The sequence below is a fragment of the Capricornis sumatraensis genome, chromosome 13 (assembly GCF_032405125.1).
Source record: "Capricornis sumatraensis isolate serow.1 chromosome 13, serow.2, whole genome shotgun sequence".
NCBI classification, from domain to species: Eukaryota; Metazoa; Chordata; class Mammalia; order Artiodactyla; family Bovidae; genus Capricornis; species Capricornis sumatraensis.
Window position 1 is genome coordinate 66,467,279 of NC_091081.1, and position 25,088 is coordinate 66,492,366.

The window sequence follows — 25,088 nt, forward strand, 5'->3', positions numbered from 1 at the left end:
CTAGGGAAAACTGTAATACATTTTAATTGTAGTTCATTATTAAGCTATAAAAATAATTAAAAGAGATAAGAAGGAAAATAAAAAGCACTGATGATACCACCAGTCAGATAAATAACATCTGTAACTGGAACATTCCACAGAATATCTGAGAATATCTGATCAATATTCTTCAAAACCACTAAAGTTGTGGGGAAACAAATAAACAAACAAAAAAGCAAAAACAAAACCTTAGAAATTGTCATGGATCAAAGAAGACAAAGGAGAAACAATGACTAAATGCAATGTGATTTCCTGGATTGGATCTTGGAAAAGAAAAAGACATTAGTAAAAAAAAAAAAAAAAAAAACTGGTAAAATTCAAATAAAATCTGTAGTCTAGTTAACAATAATACATCAATATTACTTTCTTGTGTGTATGTTCAGTCACTAAGTTGTGTCCAACTCTGCGACCCCATGGACTACAGCATGCCAGGCTTCCCTGTCCACTATCTCCCTGAATTTGCTCAAATTCATGTCCATTGGGTCAGTGATGTTTTCTAATCATCTCATCCTCTGTTGCCTTCTTCTCCTTTTGCCTTCAGTCTTTCTCAGCTTCAGGGCTACTTTCTTAGTTTCAACAAATATATCACTATTATGTCAGAAGTTAATATTAGGGAAACTTGGTGAAGAGGATATGGAAACTCTTTGACCATTTTCGCAAGGTCCCTCTAAATATAAAATTGTTGCTGTCTCAGTTCAGTTGGCTTCCTATGACAAAAAAAAGCACAGACTTGGTGAGCTTATAACAACAGAAATTTATTCCTCACAACTCTGGAGGCTGAAAAATCCAAGATCAGAGTGCAAACATGGTCATGTTCTATGTCTGGTGAGTACTAGCTTCCTGGCTCATAATTAACTTTCTTCTAGCTATAATCTCACATGACCAAAGCAACAAGGGAGTTTTTACTGTTCTCTTTCATAAGGGCACTAACTCTATTCATGAAGATTCTACTTTCCTGATCTAACATCTCCCCAGAGGTGCCACCTCCTAATACTATCTCTTTGAGCACTAGATTTCAACATATAAATTTTGGAGGAATACAAGCATTCAGTTTGAATACAAGTCTGAAGGACTTTCCTGGTGGCTCAGATGGTAAAGCGCCTGCCTACAATGCAGGTGACCCAAGTTCAATCCCTGGATCAAAAAAGATCTCCTGGAGAAGGAAATGGCAACCCACTTCAGTATCTTGCCTGGAAAATCCCATGGAAGGAGGAGTCTGGCAGGGTACAGTCCATGGGGTAGCAAAGAGTCAGATACAACTGAGCGACTTCAATTTCCTTTCTTTTTACAAGCATTCAGGTCATAGTGATTCTGAATAAAAATTTAGCTAAAGAATCAGATATACACATGGCATGTTTCTTTTGCATCACTTTTACAAATATATACTAATACAGAAAGTATTTTGCATAGGGTTTCCCTGGTGGCTCCGTGGTAAAGAATCCGCCTACCAATGCAAGAAACATGGGTTTGATCCCTGGGCTTCCCTTGTAGCTCAGTTGGTAAAGAGTCCTCCTATAATGCAGGAGACCTGGGTTAGATTCCTGGTTGGGAAGATCCCCTGGAGAAGGAAATGACAACCAACTCCAGTATTCTTGCCTGGAGAAACACATGGACGGTAGCCTGCCAGTCTCCTCTATCCATGGGATTGCAAGAGTCAGACACGACTTAGCTACTAAACCACCACCACCACCACCAGGAAGATCCTACATGACTCGAAGCAACTAAGCCCATGTGGGGAAGTGAATAAGATGGTGCCAGTCAGGCTATCTTGCCCTCTAGCACCATCTTCTATAAACAATGACTTTGCATGGTTATGTAATAGCTGAAATCACTTATAGCACTGTGCATGCACCTCACAAGGTACTCACTTGGTTGCGGGCTACTCTGTGTGGTGTGCCTGTATGAGCTTCATCACTAAAGTTCTGGCTGCTGCTGCATTGGGGCTACATTGGAACAATATCATGGTTACGTTATGTGAGGTTATGTTATGTTATGACTGCTGCTACACCTGCTGCATTAACCAGGAGAGAGGCTGTGTTATGGCTGCCATGCCAGCCAGGAGAGAATAAATGTGTCTGCAGTTCCTATGCTCCTCAAATTTCCTTCCACCTCTTAGCTCACACCTTGCCTACCATGGGTTCAGCAAACAGTGTGCACAGTGAGATACATTGAGACAACTGGCTCTGTGAGCAGGATCAGCAAGACAGCATATGTGCCACAACTATAGAACCTATGATCCAGAGTTTGGAAACCGCAGCTACTGAGCCCATATTCTGCAGCTACTGAAGCACACATGCCCTAGAATCTGTGCTCCACAACAAAGGAAGCCACTCCAATGAGAAGCCCAAGCACTGCAATGAAGAGTAGTCTCCACTCGATGCAACAACAGGAGAGCAGGTACAACAATGAAAACCCAGCAGAGTTAAAAATAAAACTAAATAAATTTATTAAACAATTAATTTTAAAATTTGCATATGTGTTTACTAATCATTCAGTTCGGTTCAGTTCAATTCAGTCACTCAGCCGTGTCCGACCCTTTGCGACTCTGTGATATGCAGCACACCAGGCCTCCCTGTCCATCATCAACACCTGGCGTTCAACCAAATTCATGTCCATCGAGTCAATGATGCCATCCAGCCATCTCATCCTCTGTCGTCACCTTCTCCTCCTGCCCCCAATCCCTCCCAGCATTAGAGTCTTTTCCAATGAGTCAACTCTTAGCATGAGGTGGCCAAAATATTGGAGTTTCAGCTTTAGCATCACTCCTTCCAATGAACACCCAGGGCTGATCTTTAGAATGGACTGGTTGGATCTCCTTGCAGTCCAAGGGACTCTCAAGAGTCTCCTCCAACACCACAATTCAAAAGCATCAATTCTTCGGTGCTCAGCTTTCTTCACAGTCTAACTCTCACATCCATACATGACCACTGGAAAAACCATATTCTTGACTAGATGGACCTTTGCTGGTAAAGCAATGTCTCTGCTTTTGAATATGCTATCTAGGTTGGTCATAACTTTCCTTCCAAGGAGTAAATGTCTTTTAATTTCATGGCTGCAGTCACCATCTGCACTGATTTTGGAGCTCAAAAAAATAAAGTCTGACACTGTTTCCACTGTTTGCCCATCTATTTCCCATGACTAGATGCCATGATCTTCGTTTTCTGAATGTTGAGCTTTAAGCCAACTTTTTCACTCTCCATTTTCACTTTCATCAAGAGGCTTTTTAGTTCCTCTTCACTTTCTGCCATAAGGGTGGTGTCATCTGCATATCTGAGCTTATTGATATTTCTCCCGGAAATCTTGATTCCAGCTTGTTCTTCTTCCAGCCCAGCATTTCTCATGATGTACTGTGCATATAAGTTAAATAAGCAAGGTGACAATACACAGCCTTGACGTACTGCTTTTCCTATTTGGAACCAGTCTATTGTTCCATGTCCTGTTCTAACTGTTGCTTTCTGAACTGCATATAGATTTGTCAAGAGGCAGGTCTGGTGGTCTGGTGTTCCCATCTCTTTAAGAATTTTCCACAGTTTATTGTGATCCATACAGTCAAAGACATTGGCATAGTCAATAAAGCAGAAATAGATGTTTTTCTGGAACTCTCTTCCTATTTCCATGATCCAGCGGATGTTGGCAATTTGATCTCTGGTTCCTCTGGCTTTTCTAAAACCAGCTTGAACATCTGGAATTGACAGTTCACGTATTGCTAAAGCCTGGCTTGGAGAATTTTTAGCATTACTTTACTAGCATGTGAGATGAGTGCAATTGTGCAGTTTGAGCATTCTTCAGTATTGACTTTCTGTGGGATTGGAATGAAAACTGACCTTTTCCAGTCCTGTGGCCACTGCTGAGTTTTCCAAATTTGCTGGCATGTTGAGTACAGCACTTTCACAGCCTCATCTTTCACGATTTGAAATAGCTCAACTGGAATTCCATCACTTCCACTAGCTTTGTTGGTAGTGATGCTTTCTAAAGCCCACTTGACTTCACATTCCAGGATGTCTGGCTCTAGGTGAGTGATCACACTATCGTGATTATCTTGGTCATGAAGATCTTTTTGTACAGTTCTTCTGTGTATTCTTGCTACCTCTTCTTAATATCTTCTGCTTCTGTTAGGTCCATACCATTGCTGTCCTTTATCAAGCCCACCTTTGCATGAAATGTTCCCTTGGTATCTCTAATTTTCTTGAAGAGATCTCTAGTCTTTCCTATTCTGTTGTTTTCTTCTATTTCTTTGCATTGATCACTGAGGAAGGCTTTCTTATCTCTCCCTGCTATCCTTTGGAACTCTGCATTCAGATGCTTATATCTTTCCTTTTCTCCTTTGCTTTTCACTTCTCTTCTTTTCACAGCTATTTGTAAGGCCTCCCCAGGCAGCCATTTTGAATTTTTGCATTTCTTTTCCATGGGGATGGTCTTGATACCTGTCTCCTATACAGTGTCACAAACCTCTGTCCATAGTTCATCAGGCACTCTATCTATCAGATCTTGTCCCTTAAATCTATTTCTCACTTCCACTATATAAACATAAGGAATTTGATTTCAGTTCAATTCAGTTCAGTTCAGTCGCTCAGTCATGTCTGACTCTTTGCGACCCCGTGAATAGCATAACGCCAGGCCTCCCTGTCCATCACCAACTCCCGGAGTTCCTCAGACCCACGTCCATCGAGTCAGTGATGCCATCCAGCCATCTCATCTTCTGTCATCCCCTTCTCCTCCTGCCCCCAATCCCTCCCAGCATCAGAGTCTTTTCCAATGAGTCAACTCTTCACATGAGGTGGCCAAAGTACTGGAGTTGCAGCTTTAGCATCATTCCTTCCAAAGAACATCCAGGGCTGATCTCCTTCAGAATGGACTTGTTGGATCTCCTTGCAGTCCAAGGCACTCTCAGGAGTCTTCTCCAACACCATGGTTCAAAAGCATCAGTTCTTCACCACTCAGCTTTCTTCACGGTCCAACTCTCACATCCATACATGACCACTGGAAAAACCATAGCCTTGACTAGACGGACCTTTGTTGGCAAAGTACGTCTCCACTCTTGATTTAGGTCAGACCTGAATGGTCTACTGGTTTTCCCTACTTTCTTCAATTTAAGTCTGAATTTTGCCATAAGGCGTTCATGATCTGAGCCACAGTCAGCTCCTGGTCTTGTTTTTGCTGACTGTATAGAGCTTCTCCATCTTTGGCTGCAAAGAATATAATCAATCTGATTTCAGAGTTGCCCATCTGGTGAAGTCCATGTGTAGAGTCTTCTCTTGTGTTGTTGGAAGGGGGTGTTTGCTATGACCAGTGCGTTCTCTTGGCAGAACTCTATTAGACTTTGTCCTGCTTCATTCCGTATTCCAAGGCCAAATTTTCCTGTTACCCCAGGTGTTTCTTGACTTCCTACTTTTGTGTTCTAGTCCCCTATAATGAAAAGGACATCTTTTTGGGTGTTAGTTCTAAAAGGTCTTATAAGTCTGCATAGAACCATTCAACTTCAGCTTCTTCAGCGTTACTGGTTGGGGCATAGACTTGGAATACTGTGATATTGAATGGTTTGCCTTGGAAATGAATAGAGATTATATTAATCATTAACCTGGTATAAATATAGATACATAAGGTGTAAGCAGACACAATTGTAAACATACTCTCATATATGTGTGTGTCTATTTGTCTTGCTGACCTGTTTAGAATTTTATAGTGATAAAGAATTGATACAAATTAACAACAGATTTTTAGACAAATTAAAAGAGAAAAGCTAAATTTAAAATGGTTTCTTTGGCATGATTAAAATTTATTCTTCTATTTTAGACCTAGATTAGCCCTCTCTTTCAATGAAATAAATATTTGGCATTTAGACCACAGGGTTCTGATTTCATTTCATTAAACTTCATATATTTATCCTAAAAATCTCAAGTGCTTTTGAAGGGAATGCCTAGAGCTTGAGTAGGTCATCAGCTCAGTCAACCAGATCATCACAGCTGACACCCAGCTAGCGCTGGCTGTGTCAAACACTCCTTCTAGGAGGTTTATATGTACTAATTCATTTAACCCTCATGAGAACTATGTGAAGCAGTTGCCAATGAGAAATTTGAAGAATAAAAATGTGCTCAATGTTATATAGCTAATAAGTGGTTGGTCTAGGATATGAAACAAACTAACCTGGCTCCCAAACTCAGTTAGCAATGACTCACCCACAAAAGTAGATTCCTATGTCAATTGTAAACAAAGTCACTACTTTATCAGGAACAATTAAAATAGTCCCTAGAAAATTCTGAATTTTTGCTCAAGAATATAACTAGGCAATTTGATAGTTGTTGTTATTCATGCTCAGTTGTGTCCAACTCCATGTGACCCCAAGTACTACCCCATGCCAGGCTTCCCTGTTCTTCACTATCTCCTGGAGTTTGCTCAAACCTATATCCGTTGAGTCGATGATGCCACTCAACCATCTCATCCTCTGTTGCCCCGTTCTCTTCCTGCCCTCAATCTTTCCCAACATCAAATGCGATAGTAGTTAAAACCTAATAAAAAGTCCACCTCAAGTGTATGAACAATCATAGGAGCCACTGATATTTTTAAAACACGTTTGTAACACTGAAAGGCACAATTTTTTCCTTTGCTTGTTGCTTATCATTACGTATTTTGCATATTGGAACATAGTCCCAAGGAGATGACTCTTTTTGAAGAGAAATTTAGCTGAGATTAATTGAATAACTAGTTTGGTAATAAACCCCTCATTAATATATTAAAAACATCAAGTGGATCATAGACTCATAATGGGTTAATCAGAAAGGATTCAAATTCAAATTTTTATCTTTTCTGGATATATGCCCAGGAGTGGGATTGCCATATCACACGTTAGCTCTCCTTTTGGTTTTTTAAGAAACCTCCTTACTGTTTTCCGTAGCAGTTATACCAATTATGTTCCCCCAACAGTATAGGAGGGTTCCCTTTTTTTTACACCCTGTTGAACATTTATTATTTGTAGACATTTTAATGATAGCCATTCTAACTGGTGTGAAGTCATACTTCATTGTAGTTTTGATTTGCATTTCTCTAATAATTAGCTATTTTAAGTATCCTTTCAAATGCCTCTTGGACATCTGTATGTCTTCTCTGAAGAAATGTCAATTTAGATTTTCTGTCAATTTTTAATTGGGCTTTTTTTTTTTATATTGAGCTATATAAGCTGCTTGGATATTTTGGAAATTAACGACTTGTCAGTCACATCACCTGTAAATATTTTCTCCCAGGCTTTGGTTGGCTTTTTCTTTTGTTTATTGTTTCCTTTCTGTGAAAAAGTTTTTAAGTTTGATTAGATCTCATTTGTTTATTTTTTATTTTATTTCTTTTGCTTTGGGAGACTGACCTAAGTAAAAACATTGCTATGATTTATGTCAGAGAATGTTTTGCCTATGTTCTCTTTTAGGAGTTTTATGACATCATTTTGACTTTATTTTTGTGTACAGTGTGAGGGAATGTTATATCTTCATTGACTTGCATGAAGTTGTCCAGTTGTGCAAATACCATTTGCTGAAGATACTGTCTTTTCTCCACTGTATATTCTTGCCTCATCTGTCAAAAATTAAATAATCTTAGGTGTGCAGGTTTATTTTAGGGCTCTCTATTCTGTTCCATTGATCTGTGTGTCTGCTTTTTGTGCCAATACCAAGCTGTTTTGATTACTGTAGCTTTGTGGTATTGTCTCCAGATTTGTTCTTTTTCTTCAGAATTTCTTTGGCAATTTGGAGTCATTTGTGGGTCCATATAAATTGTAGGATTGTTCTAGTTCTATGAAAAAATGGCATAGGTAATTTGATAGGGATTGGGTTAAATCTCCAGTTTGCTTTGGGTAGTATGGCCATTTTAATCAAATTAATTCTTCCAAAACAAGAGGATGGGACATGTTTCCATTTCTTTGAATCATCTTCAATTTTCTTTATCAATGTTTTTTTCCTCACAGCATATAGGTCTTCCACTCCTTGGCTAGGATTTATTCCTGGTTATTTTATTGTGCTTTTAAAATGGATTTTTCTTTAAAAACATTTTCTGTTATTTCACTGTTACTATAAAGAAATGCAATATACTTCTTTATATTAAACTGATATCTTGCCACCTTGCTGAGTTCATTTTGAATCCATAGACTATTTCAGGCCAGAATGAGTCCAGAAAGAGTCCACCTGCAGTGTGGGAGACAGGTCTCCCACACTGCAGGTGGACTCTTTACCAGCTGAGCCACAAGGGAAGCCCAAGAATACTGGAGTGGGCAGCCTATCCCTTCTCCAGCGGATCTTCCCAACCCAGGAATTGAACCAGGGTCTCCTGCATTGCTGGTGGATTCTTTACCAACTGAGCTATCAGGGAAGCCCCAATTTGGAAAGATAAATGCACCCTAATGATCACAGCATTAATATTTGTGATAGTCAGGACATGGAAGCAACCAAAGTGTCCATTAACAGATGAATGGTTAAAGATGTGGTATGTATATACAATACACTATTACTTGGCCATAATAAAAGAATGAAATATTGCCATTTGCAGCAATACAAATGGACCTAGAGATTATTATGGCCTCCTCAGGTGACTCAGAGTGAAAAGAATCTGATTGCAATGTGGGAGACCTGGGTTCAATCCCTGGGTAGGGAAGATACCCAGAGACGGGAATGGCTACCTGATCCAGCATTTTTCCTAGAGAATTTCATGGGTAGAGAAGTCTGGTATGCTATAGTCCATGGGGTCACAAAGAGTCAGATACTGAGTGACGAAAACTTTTACTTTCCTCAGAGATTATCATACTAAGTGAAGTAAACCACAGAGCAAAAGACAAATATATGCTATCACTTATATCTGGAATGTATAAAATAATAGAAACAAACTTATTTAAAGTTGTGGGATATAAAATTAACACAGAGAAATCCCTTGCATTCCTATACACTAACAATGAGAAAACAAAAAGAGAAATTAAGGAAACAATTCAATCACCACTGCAATGAAAAGAATAAAATACTTAGGAATATATCTAACACCCAAAAAAGATGTCCTTTTCATAATAAGGGACTGGAATGCAAAAGTAGGAAGTTAAGAAACACCTGGAGTAACAGGCCAATTTGGCCTTGGAATGTGGAATGAAGCAGGACAAAGACTAATAGAGTTTTGCCAAGAGAATGCACTGGTCATAGCAAACACCTTCTTCCAACAACACAAGAGAAGACTCTACACATGGACATCACTAGATGGTCAACACCGAAATCAGATTGATTATATTCTTTGCAGCCAAAGATGGAGAAGCTCTATACAGTCAACAAAAACAAGACCAGGAGCTGACTGTGGCTCAGATCATGAACGCCTTATGGCAAAATTTAGACTTAAATTGAAGAAAGTAGGGAAAACCACTAGACCGTTCAGATATCACCTAAATCAAATTGTTTATGATTATACAGTGGAAGTGAGAAATAGATTTAAGGGACAAGATCTGATAGATAGAGTGCCTGATGAACTATGGAATAAAGTTCGTGACATTGTACAGGAGACAGGGATCAAGACCATCCCCATGGAAAAAAAATGCAAAAAAGCAAAATGGCTGTTTGGGGAGGCCTTACAAATAGCTGTGAAAAGAAGAGAGGTGAAAAGCAAAGGAGAAAAGGAAAGATATAAGCATCTGAATGCAGAGTTCCAAAGGATAGCAAGGAGAGATAAGAAAGCCTTCCTCAGTGATCAATGCAAAGAAATAGAGGAAAAGAATAAAATGGGAAAGACTAGAGATCTCTTCAAGAAAATTAGAGATACCAAGGGAATATTTCATGCAAAGATGGTCTCGATAAAGGACAGAAATGGTATGGACCTAACAGAAGCAGAAGATATTAAGAAGAGGTAGCAAGAATACACAGAAGAACTGTACAAAAAAGATCTTCATGACCCAGATAATCACGATGGTGTGATCACTCATCGAGAACCAGACATCCTGGAATGTGAAGTCAAGTGGGCCTTAGAAAGCATCACTACCAACAAACCTAGTGGAGGTGATGGAATTCCAATTGAGCTATTTCAAATCCTGAAAGATGATGCTGTTAAAGTGCTGCACTCAATATGCCAACAAATTTGGAAAACTCAGCAGTGGCCACAGGACTGGAAAAATCAGTTTTCATTCTAATCCCAAAGAAAGGCAATGCCAAAGAATGCTCAAATTACCGCACAATTGCACTCACCTCACATGCTAGTAAAGAAATGCTAAAAATTCTCCAACCCAGGCTTTAGCAATACATGAACCATGAATTTCCAGATGTTCAAGCTGGTTTTAGAAAAGGCAGAAGAACCAGAGATCAAAATGTAAATATCCTCTGGATCACGGAAAAAGCAAGAGAGTTCCAGAAAAACACCTACTTCTGCTTTATTGTCTATGCCAAAGCCTTTGACTGTGTGGATCACAATAAACCATGGAAAATTCTTAAAGAGATGGGAATACCAGACCACCTGACTTGCCTCTTGAGAAATCTGTATGCAGGCCAGGAAGCAACAGCTAGAACTGGACAGGGAACAACAGACCGGTTCCAAATAGGAAAAGGAGTATGTCAAGGCTGTATATTGTCACCCTGCTTATTTAACTTGTATGCAGAGTATATCATGAGAAATGCTGGACTGGAAGAAACACAAGCTGGAATCAAGATTTCTGGGAGAAATATCAATAACCTCAGATATGCAGATGACACCACTCTTATGGCAGAAAGTGAAGAGAAACTAAAAAGCCTCTTGAAGAAAGTGAAAGAGGAGAGTGAAAAAGTTGGCTTAAAGTTCAATATTCAGAAAATGAAGATCATGGCATCCGGTCCCATCACTTCATGGCAAATAGATGGGGAAACAGTGTCAGACATTATTTTTGGGTGCTCCAATATCACTGCATATGGTGACTGCAGCCATGAAATTAAAAGATGCTTACTCCTTGGAAGAAAATTTATGACCAACCTAGATAGCATATTCAAAAGCAGCGACATTACTTTGCCGACTAAGGTCCATCTAGTCAAGGCTATGGTTTTTCCAGGAGTCATGTATGGATGTGAGAGTTGGACTGTGAAGAAGGCTGAGCGCCGAAGAACTGATGCTTTTGAACTGTGGTGTTGGAGAAGACTCTTGAGAGTCCCTTGGACTGCAAGGGGATCCAATCAGTCCATTCTAAAGGAGATCAGCCCTGGGTGTTCTTTGGAAGGAATGATGCTAAAGCTGCAACTCCCATACTTTGGCCACCTCATGCGAAGGGTTGACTCATTGGAAAACACTTGGATGCTGGGAGGGATTGGGGGCAGGAGCAGAAGGGGACAACAGAGGATGAGATGGCTGGATGACATCACTGACTCGATGGACGTGAGTCTGAGGGAACTCCGGGAGTTGGTGATGGACAGGGAGGCCTGGCGTGCTGCGATTCATGGGGTCGCAAAGAGTCGGACATGACTGAGCGACTGAACTGAACTGAACTAAGGAAACTAAAGACCTCTATATAGAAAATTATAAAACACTGGTGAAAGAAATCAAAGAGGACACAAATATATGGAGAAATATATCATGTTCATGGATTGGAAGAAACATATAGTGATAATGAGTATACTACCGAAAGCAATCTATAGATTCAATGCATTCCTTATCAAGCTACCAAAGGTATTTGTTACAGAACTAGAACAAATAATTTCACAATTTGCATGGAAATACCAAAAACCTCAAATAGACAAAGCAATCTTGAGAAAGAAGATGGAACTGGAGGAAATAACCTGCCTGACTTCAGGCCCTACAGCAAAGTCACAATCATCAAGTCAGTATGGTACTAGCACAAAGACAGAAATATAGATCAAAGGCCAAAATAGAAATCTCAGAGATAAATCCATGCACCTATGGATGAACACCTTATCTTTGACAAAGAAGACAAGAATATGCAATGGAGAAAAGACAATCTCTTTAACAAGTGGTGCTGAGAAAACTGGTCAACCACTTGTAAAAAAATTAACCTAGAATGCTTTCTAACACCATACACAATAATAAACTCAAAATGGATTAAAGATCCAAATGTAAGACCAGAAACTATAAAACTCCTAGAGGAAAACATAGGCAAAACACTCTCCAACATAAATCACAACAGGATCCTCTATGACCCACCTCCCAGAATATTGGAAATAAAAGCAAAAATAAACAACTGTGACCTAATTAAACTTAAAAGCTTTTGCAAAATGAAGGAAACTATAATCAAGGTGAAAAGACAGCCTTCAGAATGGGAGAAAATATTAGCAAACGAAGCAACTGACAAAGAATTAATCTCAAAAATATACAAGCAACTCCTGCAGCTCAATTCCAGAAAAATAAATGACCCAATCAAAAAATGGGCCAAAGAACTAAACAGACATTTCTCCAAAGAAGCCATACAAATGGTCAACAGACACATGAAAAGATGTTCAGCATCACTCATTATCAGAGAAATGCAAAAAAACAACAACGACAAACAAACAAAAAAAAACCCACAATGAGGTACCATTTCACGCCAGTCACAATGGCTGCTATCCAAAAGTCTACAAGCAATAAATGCTGGAGAGGGTGTGAAGAAAAGGGAACACTCTTACACTGTCGGTGGGAATGCAAACTAGTTCAGCCACTATGGAGAAAAGTGTGGAGATTCCTTAAAAATCTGGAAACAGAACTGCCATATGACCCAGCAATCCCATTGCTGGACATACATACCGAGGAAACCAGAATTGAAAGAGACACGTGTACCCCAATGTTCATTGCAGCACTGTTTACAATTGCCAAGACATGAAAGCAACCTAGATGTCCATCAGCAGATGAATGGATAAGAAAGCTGTGGTACATATACAAAATGGAATATTACTCAGCCATTAAAAAATACATTTGAATCAATTCTAATGAGGTGGATGAAACTGGAGCCTATTATACAGAGTGAAGTAAGCCAGAAAGAAAAACACCAATATAGTATTCTAATGATTATATGAAGAAGACAATGGCACCCTACTCCAGTACTCTGGCCTGGAAAATCCTATGGGCCATGGAGCCTGGGAGGCTGCAGTCCACTGGGTGGCTGAGATTTGGACATGGCTGAGCGACTTCAGTTTCACTTTTCACTTTTATGCATTGGAGAAGTAAATGGCAACCCACTCCAGTACTCTTGTCTGGAGAATCCCAAGGATGGGGGAGCCCGGTTGCTTGCATCTATGGGATTGCACAGAGTTGGACACGACTGAAGCGACTTAGCAGCAGCAGCAGCAGCAATGGGTATATATGGAATTTAGAAAGATGGTAACGATAACCCTATATGTGAGACAGCAAAAGAGACACAGATGTATAGAACAGTCTTTCGGACTCTGTGGGAGAGGTCGAGGGTGGGATGATTTGTGAAAATGGCATTGAAACATGTATATTATCATATGTGAAACGAATCGCCAGTCCAGGTTCGATGCATGAGACAGGGTGCTTGGGGCTGTTGCACTGGGATGACCCAGATGGATGGGATAGGGAAGGAGGTGGGAGGGGGGTTCAGGATGGGGAACACATGTACACCCATGGCAGATTCATGTCAATGTATGGCAAAACCACTACAATATTGTAAAGTAATTAGCCTCTAATTAAAATAAATAAATTTATATTAAAATAAAATAAACTGTAGAAACAGACTCACAGACATAGAAAACAAACATGGGTACAAAGAGGAGAGGGGTAATAAATTAGGAGTATGAGATTAACAGATACACATCATCATATATAAAATAGGTAAACTATAAGGATTTGCTGTTTAGTACAGGGCACTATATTCAATATCTTACAATAATAACCCATAATTGAAAACAAACTTAAAAAGAATATATATATATATATAAAATATATATGTATATAGAGAGATAAACAGAATCATTTTGCTGTATACCTGAAACTAACAAAGTACTGTAAATCAACTACACTTCAGTCAAAAAGAATAAGAAAGAAAGGATTTGAGCCAGATTTCCCTAGGTAACTTAAAAAATAGAGATTCTGCCTACGTGAGAAATAGAAAATCAGAAGTTGCAAATGTCCTTTAAATTTACATAAACTAATAGGATTGTTACCTTTGAAAATAGTAACACAGAACAAAAGTGATTCTTCTGAAACACCTGCACAATTGGGGCAGGATAATATTCCAATATTTTTCAAAACAGTTCAGAGGAATGTATTATCATTATTATATTATTGTTTCTTCAAAATGAGTTTAAAATTAGTATCTAAAAAATTGTTGAATTTTTCTTTTACAATATGATAGGAATAAGCAGCAATAGAATAGACAGCTCGCTTAAATTTTGCCAAGCCAGTCTGTCTTACTATCTAAATTTAACTCCCCTGACAACTTCAATGAATAGCTTAAAATATAATTAAGGGTTCAGTGATATTTTTTAATAATTTGAGAATTATGTTCATCAAATAACTTTTCTGATAGTTTGCACTTCTTTTGATAAAAAGTCAAACCAGAATTCCCTTGATACAGGTTAAAGCAGGGTCATTATACATACCATGTCCTTTCTACAAAATCACCTTGGCAGCTAGTGATCATTCACACTTCTGTATGATTTAGGAATGTCAGCTTTTTCCAGGAAAAATCCTATTGAGAGGCTAACTGGAATTCTATTTAATTTATAGCTATTTTTAGAATAGCTATACTTCTAGTACTGATTCTGACTTTCTATAAAATCATATTTTCTTTTTATTTATGACCTTTTAAAGGTCTTCAATAATGTTTCATCATTTTCTTTATACAAGATTTGAAATATATTTATCTCCCTATTCTTGTGCTTTATCACTGAAATGTATTTGCACACACTATACTTCACTTCCTAATTTGTTTTAATTTTATGAATGTTCAACAGTAATAGTTCACGTAGAAACTTTGCTGAAATGATCAGTTCTACTCCATTTTTAATGGATTTTTATGGGGATTATATAGACCATACTCATAGGCAATGAGTTTTAATTTCTTTTTGGTGAAAAGAGTCTTACTGTATAATCTGATTTCAAACACTAAGCATGGCTCCAAACACCTATCTAAAATAGAATAATTATTTTTTGCCATTGTTCTGCTAAATCCAAACTTCCTACCACTCTACCTGCTTCCAAACTTAGGAATCAGAAGACAAGAAAGCAGCATCACTCACTGCTTTGTGTTTCTTCTCAATTTAGTTCCAATGGGTTCTCTTGTGTTTGAATAAGATATGCTTTTCTTAATATTTTTTATTTATGCATATTTGGTTTTATGAAGATAAAGATTTGATGCATGAGTTCACACTAAAATGAGTAAAAGTTTCCATGAAATGTACTCTCACTTACATATTATTCAATAACTATCAAATGTTCCCAAGGTTCTAAAATCTGTAGTATAAGAGGCTAAATTTAGCACCCTAATACACTGGAAAGAACATTGGTTCAAATCTCAGTTTTAATCACTAATTAGATATATTACCTTATAAATTTCAGTCTGTCCTTTGTTAAAATGAATACCTTTCAGGCATTCAGTTTCCTATCTGTGAAATAAGAATAAAATGATCTTGCAATCATTAAATGTTTTATTTAAATTCTCTAAAACATAATCTCTTAACATTTATTCCTTTTTTAAGGGTACATAAATTGAATATCTGGAAAAACAAGTTGACTAGAAAGACAAGAAAAGCTTGATTTAGGTGACATTGCTGGAACAGTGCCCTCTCCACTCTGACCAACATCGAGGTTTATACTGACAGCCTAGGTCATCAAGTATGGCATCCTACAAAGCTGTCTGAAAGGAAGAACTGAGGCATTGTTTATTGCTGTCTTTATCAATATAAGGGACTAAGTCCATGAGAAATAGATAATAGGAGTATGTTTATATTATTATTTAAAACATTTAAACAAGATCCAAGAATTATTCAAGAGTGATTCCTATCAACCTAAAATAAACAACGGGATAATCAGCCTTTGAAAAATAACATTAATAAATGAGAAATCTGATAGATCCATGCACAATAACAATTATATAGCACATTTTATTGATTCATGTTAAATGGATACTTAGAATCTAGATTCCATGAAAACTCAGTTATTTAGAAAATGGAATGTTTTCTAAAAGACTTTAGAATTGTATTCATCTATTTTGAAATGATTTTAGAAATATAAATACAATATCAAGTAATCAACTAAAATATCAACAATTTACTGAACCAATGTTTTTGGGAAATTGCAAGAACAATACAAAATCAAGAAATAGATCTGTTATCAAAGTCCAAGAGAATTAAAGATCAGTTTCTTTCTTCTTTTGTAATTTACACCTCCAACATTAAATTGAAAAGCAGCATTACAGACACCTGCTTCAGTAGAGTCATTGTTTCCATGGTGCCACTTTCCATCACCTATTTTTAATAGTTTACACAACAAGATCAAGGGTGTCCCAGCTGTTACTGCCACTGTTGCTAAGCAACGTTTAAATCGGAGTTAAGGAAGACAAAGAATCATGCTTGAAAAATTTCTCAAGTGTCTGTTTTATGCACCCCCACCCCTGCTTTCTTCATTTTGCACCATTTTCAATGTTTATACTCAGATGATTAGGGTCTTTTCTTTAATTCAATATTACATATATATACATGAATCCACCATTCCAAGTGCTACTACAATCAACTAAGTGTTTTTGTTCATTTTCAAAATGTAATATTTATGTTAAACTACAGGCTATCTCTAACATAAGCAGATTCAAAGTATTAACTTCGCCTTCATCAGAATCTGAAGTCATTTTAATCTGAAGTCTTTGTAATCTATTGGTAGACTCTAGCATTGCTGTACCTCAGAGTCTCGCAAAATGACACAAACATCAGTGGCTAGAGATTTGCTACCTGCAGAGAATTACAAAACCCTCTTGTGTATTCTGAAATCTAAATACCATCACCTGCAAAAGACAGAGAAGTCAAAATTCTATAAGACGCAGAAACAAAACAGAAGTGAATGTTAGGCAACTTTGAACTTGGAATTCCTAGCTGATACAAATTGCTAGTAATTAGAAAGACAGATAGTATTTTTCAAACATTTCTGTAAACAATGAAGTTTTTCCTACAAAAGTAATTATTCAAAAACCAATGGCACATCTGCCTAGTTTAATAGGTCAGTAAATATAAATCAGCAGTGTGGAAAGTAAATATTAAGGGGAGAAAACATCTTAATTTTGGAACGTACAATTTATAATAAGATAGGGATTTTAAGAGCTCTGAAGTCATAATCAAATATTCCTGAATAATCCATATGACAAAAGGAATATTATGGTATGACTTGCAACTAGACATCTAATGAATCTGCACCTGTGTGTAATGATGATGTCCAGATTTAAACTCAGTTGATGCAGATGACATTTAACCCATGGCTAAGACTGAGGGTTCTGGTCCACACAGTACTAACCCATGCAAAAATGATCCAGGTTGACCCAAATACTCAGATTTTCAGATTTTTTTTTACCTTCTTTTAAGAAAACACAAAGCTAGAGCATTTTCTTTCTAAAATATTTCATATTCTTTGCTTCTATTTGGCTATTATTTTCTGGCTGTCTTCTAAAATCTGGTAACACCTAGAAATCTGTTTGTTTGTTGTTATAGTGGTGTCAGTTTAGGAACTGCTAACGTTTACTGAATTTATTTCAATTATCCACTTTCTGTTTTTCCTTCTGCTTTCTTATTACTTCACACTCATATTGTTAACTTTAGATTTGTAAAAATCTCCTTCTGCAAATATATATAACTGTTAAAAATGTCAGTTCAGTATCATTGATCATATTTCCTACTTAAAGATACATATGTAATAATAATGTACTTGAGTTGGAAGTAACCGAGGGGTCTTCAGTGACAAAAGAAATTCCCCTGTGGATACATCCATATACATGTCAGAAAGTTTAGAGTCCAAACTTCTTGAGTAAGTTGTTAAGTCTTGGAAATAAACCTGAGACATACAACTGAAATTTAGTCTGTGTATTGACATGGATGTTAACTACCTTTGCTAAAAAAATCATCACGATAAGAATGAATAAACAAGTTCCCCAGTTTCTATTAATACCTCACTAAACTGAGTGCCAAAGAATTGATGCTTTTGAACTGTGGTGTTGGAGAAGACTCTTGAGAGTCCCTTGGACTGCAAGGAGATCCAACCAGTCCATTCTAAAGGAGATCAGTCCTGGGTGTTCTTTGGAAAGAATGATACTAAAGCTGAAACTCCAGTACTTTGGCCACCTCATGCGAAGAGTTGACTCATTGGAAAAGACTCTGATGCTGGGAGGGATTGGGGGCAGGAAGAGAAGGGGATGACAGAAGATGAGATGGCTGGATGGCATCACTGACTTGATGGATGTGAGTCTGAGTGAACTCAGGGAGTTGGTGATGGACAGGGAGGCCTGGCGTGCTGCAATTCAAGGGGTGGCAGAGTCAGACACGACTGAGCGACTGAACTGAACTGAACTGAATCTACCATGAGAAACAGTTCTCTACTTCTTTTCTGTCTTTGCTACAAAAATTGCCTCCATTTCTACACTGCTTTTTTCATCTTTCTTCTTCTAGGTGTTCCTCATACCCTGAAAACATGATACGCTACCTTGCTAAGGCTGAAAAACAAAGTACCCTAGACTGCGTGACTTAAACAGCAGAAATTTATTTTCTCTCCCTCTGGAGGCTGAAAGTTCAAGATCAAGGTGTCAGTAGTGTTGATTTCTCCCGAAGGCCTCCCTCCTTGGCATGTACATGTCCATCTTCTCCCCATGTTTCATGTGATCTTCCCTCTGTTCCTGTATTCTATCCTAATCTCTTCACCTTAAAAGGACACCAGTCATATTGCTTTAGGGCCCTCTCTAATGACCTCCTTTAACTTTAATTATCACTTTAAAGAGTCTGTCTCCCAGTTCAGTCACATGCTGAATCACATATTGCGGGTTAAGAATTCGTTATGTGAATTTTAGAGGGACACAATTCAGCCTATAATACATGCCTATACATCATCCTAATAATTTTTTTTTCCATGGGAATTCCCTCTACCCCTCCTCTAGTAAAATGATTTCACCATTGTCTTTCTTGAACTTAAGAGAGTATTCTGTATTCAATCTTTGTGCATATGCACCATCTATTAACTCTTGGCTTTTAATGTCTATGCTGAAAAAATCCATTCTGAACATTATGTAAAGATGTCTTCAGTTTTACAAATAATTCTGATAACTATTTTTTCTATAACTATATACAATAGTATCTATTTTCTGTAGAGTTGTGCTTCACGCCTCACATCTTATAACTTTTAAATGTCTTTCTGTTTCAGTTTTATTGAGATATAATTGACATACAACATTGTAAAAGTTTAAGTTGTAGCACAATGGTTTGTGTTTCCCAGGTGGTGCTAGTGGTAAAGAACCCGCCTGCCGAGGCAGGACATGTAAGAGATGTGGGTTCAATCTCTGGGTTGAGACAATCCCCTGGAAAAGGCAACCCATTCCAGTATTGTTGCTTGGAGAATCCCGTGAACAAAGGAGCCTGGTGGTTATAGTCCATAAGGTCTCAAAGAGTCGGATATGACTGAGGTGACAGCATGCATGCACATAATGCTTTGAGTTACACATATCATGCAATCATCACAATTAATTTAGTGAACATCCACCATCTTCTAAGGATACAACAGTAAAGAAATAGGAAAAAAAGATTTTTTATGATGAAAATTCTTAGGATTTACTCTCTTAGCAACTTTCATCTATAATGCACAGCAATATTAATTATATTTATTATGCTGTACATTACACCCCTAGTATTTATTTATCTCATAATTGGATGTGTGTATCTCCTGACTGCTTTCATCCAATTTCCCCTCTTCCCACCCTCGCCATGAGTCATCTTTTCTCATGAATTTATTTGTTTGTTTTTCAAGTATAACTGGCCTACAACATAACAGGGCATTACATAACAGGGTGGTTTAGTCACTAAATTGCATCCAACTCTTGTGTCACCGTGTACTGTAACCCACCAGGCTCCTCTATTCATGGGATTTCCCAGGAAAGAATACTGGGGTGAGTGGCCATTTTCTTCTCCTGATCTCCAGGAGATCTTCCTGATTCAGCAATCAAATTGCATCTCTTGCATTGCAGATAGATTCTTTACTGCTGAGCCACTGAAGATTGCTATCTGTTTCAAAATGATCACCAAAGTAAGTCACCAGTTGGCATTTGTCACTATAAAAAGCATTATGTCATTATCGACTATATTCTCCACACTGTATATTTCATAGCTATAACTGATTTATTTTGTAACTGAAAGTTTGTACCTCTTAATCTCCCTCATTCATTTTCTCTTCTCCCTAACTTCTTTCCCTCTAGCAGTGATCTGTTCTATTATTCGTATCCATGACTCAGTTTCTTTTTAGCTATGTTTATTCATTTTTAGATTAAAAAATATATGCACCCTTATGTCCACTGTAGCATTATTTACAATAGCCAAGATATGGATGCAACCTAAATGCCCATCAATAGACAAATGGATAAAGAAGATATGACATATGTATCCAATTGAACATTATTCAGCCATTATAAAGAATGAAACCTTGCCATTTATGATAACATGGATATACCTAGAGGGATCATGCTAAGTGAAATAAGTCAGAGAAAGAAAAATAGTGTATGATTTCACTTAAATGTACTTTTTCCTACAAAATTCAAACTACCACATATATGACTGGTAGAATCTAGGACGTCCTGACACTATTTTTTTCAGGAACTCAAAATTTAATTGAAGTATCTATAGACCAGAATTTCTATCATATCTTAGGTAAAGATTGTTTGTCTGTTTATTAGTTTTGGGGTTGTTGTTTTTGTTCTTGGGGGTTTTGTGTTTGTTTCCTTTCCCTATTTTTAATTAAGATTGTAGGATTTCCTCATTGATCTATTCTTACATACCCAGAGAGAAAGTAAAATTTTCTGGATAAGCAAAACAAGATTATAAGCATGAACTGACATAATATACAAATACTTATTAAATACCTGTATATACTATCAGGAGTACTGCAAATGCTGGATACTGAGCAGTGATCAAAGCAGACAAGGTCCCTGTTTTCATGGAATACATAATCTACTGAAGAGAGAAAAACACAAACCCCATATAAATACAAATATGTATTATTACGATGGGGAAGGGTTATCAAGACAAAAAAAAGAAAAAACAGAATCAGGAGGACATGGACTGATGCAGAACACTTTGGATAAAATGGCTTTAGAGTGGAGAACTAAATATAGAGAAGGAAAGAGCAATCCTAATATTTGGGCAAGAATATTCCAGGAAGTACAAGTAGCATGTGCTAATCTTAGAATATCAAAAATAGTAGCAAAAGGTCAAAATAGTTGAAACTCAATGAAGAGTGAAGTGGAGATGAATTCGGGGAACTCATGCTTTGGTAATAACTTGACTTTAAGTGTGATGTGAATGTTTTGAACAGAGGGCTGATGGAATATATATATATTTAAATGATTACCATAACACTTCTGACCATAATAGAATTGCTTGCACCAGACAAATAGTCTAAGCAAGAACCATAAGAAAACCTGGAAAAATGGGAAAAAAGAGAGAGAGAGACATAAAGGAACTGATGAATTTCACAGAACTTGAGGAATCGGGATTCCAGATATTGAGGAATCACAGAGAGATGAACTGACATCTTACATCTGCTTCTTCTCTAAGCAGATTTGCTGATTCTTCAACAAATCTGCTGCAAAAGGCAAATGCTTAGAGTCAGAGTCAGAATAATTTTTGGATATTTCAGATGACAAAATAAGCAATACTGGAGGTAATAGCTGCCAATAAAGATAGGACATAGAAATAAGATCTCAGGAATGAGGAGGCAAAGAAAAGTAAGCTTAAACTCTGCACATCACAGATTTTCCACTTGAGCTCAAAAAGTCTGAAGGTAAATGACAGTACAAGTACTAATCTAGAAAATCTATATTAATATCAAACAGTAACTTTAAGTGAAGAAGTATTATAGAAAGATACCTCAATAACAGTTATAATTAATTCACCAGGAATATTAACAATTCTAAATTTCTATGCACATGAGAATGCAGTTTCACAGTTGTTAAATAGTTAAATCTATAATCATACTGAGAAACTTATGACATACTTCTCAATGAGTATCTTAGTCTGTTTGAACAAAAAGTATGATAGTGTGGCTTATAAACAACATAAACTTATGTCTCACAGATCTTCATGTTGAGAAGTCTAAGACCAAGTCACTGGCATAGTGAGTGTCTGCTGAGGGCCTGCTACCTGGTTCAGAGACATCTATCTTCTCACTGTGTCCTCACATGGCAGAAAGGATATGGAAGCTCTGAGGTTGCTTTTATAAGGGCATGAATTCCATTTATGAGGGCTCTACTCTCCTGACCTAATCATTTGGTTTTATTGGAGAATGACTTCATATTTAAAGGTAGAAGTAACAGCAATCTTAAGTAAAGGTCATAAATCAGAGAAGAAAGACTTTAAAGTCATTGTTTGAAATAATCTGTTGCTCAAATATCATTAAAGATGAGGAATTTGAAACAAATATCCCTATAAATGCAAAAGTTTTAAATATTAGTATATCAAATCTAGTAACCTATAAAAAGAAAATACCATTTACTTGTATTTCAAACTATAAGATTTGCATAAAAAGCTGGAATTCACTCAATGCTGCAACTGTTCTTACTCAAAAAATAAGTTTTCAAGTCATTTTACCACCTGAATTGCTAAACAAAAAGTTGTTTGATGAAATTCAACATGAATTCCTCTTAAAACTATTAGAAATCAATCAATAGAATTTTTAAAATTCCATTTAAATATAATGAGAAAGCTAATTTTAAATATTATACTTAACAATGGAAACTTTAAGCATTACCCTGAACTCAGAAATGAAATCCTGAAATATGCTGCTGCTGAAGAGCTGCACTCAATACGCCAGTAAATTTGGAAAACTCAGCAGTGGACAACGGACTGGAAAAGGTCAGTTTTCACTCCAATCCCAAATAAAGGCAATGCCAAAGAATGCTCAAATTATCATATCATTTCAGTTCAGTCCCCCAGTCATGTCCGACTCCTTGCGACCCCATGAATCACAGCACGCCAGGCTTCCCTGTCCATCACCAACTCCCGGAGTTCACTTAGATTCATGTCCATCGAGTCAGTGATGCCATCCAGCCATCTCATCGTCTGTCCCCTTCTCCTCCTGCCCCCAATCCCTCCCAGCATCAGAGTCTTTTCCAATGAGTCAACTCTTCGCATGAGGTGGCCAAAGTACTGGATTTTCAGCTTTAACATCATTCCTTCCAAAGAAATCCCAGGGCTGATCTCCTTTACAATGGACTGGTTGGATCTCCTTGCAGTCCAAGGGACTCTCAAGAGTCTTCTCCAACGCCACAGTTCAAAAGCATCAATTCTTCGGCACTCAGCCTTCTTCACAGTCCAACTCTCACATCCATACATGACCACTGGAAAAACCATAGCCTTGACTAGACGGACCTTAATCGGCAAAGTAATGTCTCTGCTTTTGAATATGCTATTTAGGTTGGTCATAACTTTTCTTCCAAGGAGTAAGCGTCTTTTAATTTCATTGCTGCAATCACCATCTGCAGTGATTTTGGAGCCCAAAAAAATAAAGTCTGACACTGTTTCCACTGTTTCCGCATCTATTTGCCATTGAGTGATGGGGCCGGATGCCATGATCTTCGTTTTCTGAATGTTGAGCTTTAAGCCAACTTTTTCACTCTCCTCTTTCACTTTCATCAAGAGGCTTTTTAGTTCCTCTTCACTTTCTGCCACAAGGGTGGCGTCATCTGCCTATCTGAGGTTATTGATATTTCTCCCGGCAATCTTGATTCCAGTTTGTTTCTTCCAGTCCAGCATTTCTCATGATGTACTGTGCATATAAGTTAAATAAGCAGGGTGACAATATACAGCCTTGACGTACTTCTTTTCCTATTTGGAACCAGTCTGTTGTTCCATGTCCAGTTCTTACTGTTGCTTCCTGACCTGCATACAGATTTCTCAAGAGGCAGGTCAGGTGGTCTGGTATTCCCATCTCTTTCAGAATTCTCAACAGTTTATTGGGATCCACAGTCAAAGGCTTTGGAATAGTCAATAAAGCAGAAGTAGGTGTTTTTCTGGAACTCTCTTGCTTTTTCCATGATCCAGCGGATGTTGGCAATTTGATCTCTGATTCCTCTCCCTTTTATAAAACCAGCTTGAACATCAGGGAGTTCACAGTTCATGTATTGCTGAAGTCTGGCTTGGAGAATTTTGAGCATTATTTTACTAGCATGTGAGATGAGTGCAATTGTGAAGTAGTTTGAGCATTCTTTGGCATTGCCTTTCTTTGGGATTGGAATGATAACAGACCTTTTCCAGTCCTGTGGCCGCTGCTGAGTTTTCCAAATTTGTTGGCATATTGTGTGTGTCACTTTCACAGCATCATGTTTCAGGATTTGAAATAGCTCAACTGGAATTCCCTCACCTCCACTAGCTTTGTTCGTAGTGATGCTTTCTAAGGCCCACTTGACTTCACATTCCAGGATGTCTGGTTCTCGATGAGTGATCACACCATCGTGATTATCTGGGTCATGAAGATCTTTTTTGTACAGTTATTCTGTGTATTCTTGCCACCTCTTCTTAATATCTTCTGCTTCTGTTGGGTCCATACCATTTCTGTCCTTTATTGAGCCCATCGTTGCATGAAATATTCCCTTGGTATCTCTAATTTTCTTGAAGAGATCTCTAGTCTTTCCCATTCTGTTCCTCTATTTCTTTGCATTGATCGCTGAGGAAGGCTTTCTTATCTCTTCTTGCTATTCTTTGGAACTCTGCATTCAGATCCTTATATCTTTCCTTTTCTCCTTTGCTTTTCACTTTTCTTCTTTCACAGCTATTTGCAAGGCCTCCCCAGACAGCCATTTTGCTTTTTTGCATTTCCTTTCCATGGGGATGGTCTTGATCCCTGTCTCCTGTACCATGTCACGAACCTCATTCCATAGTTCATCAGGCACTCTATCTATTAGATCT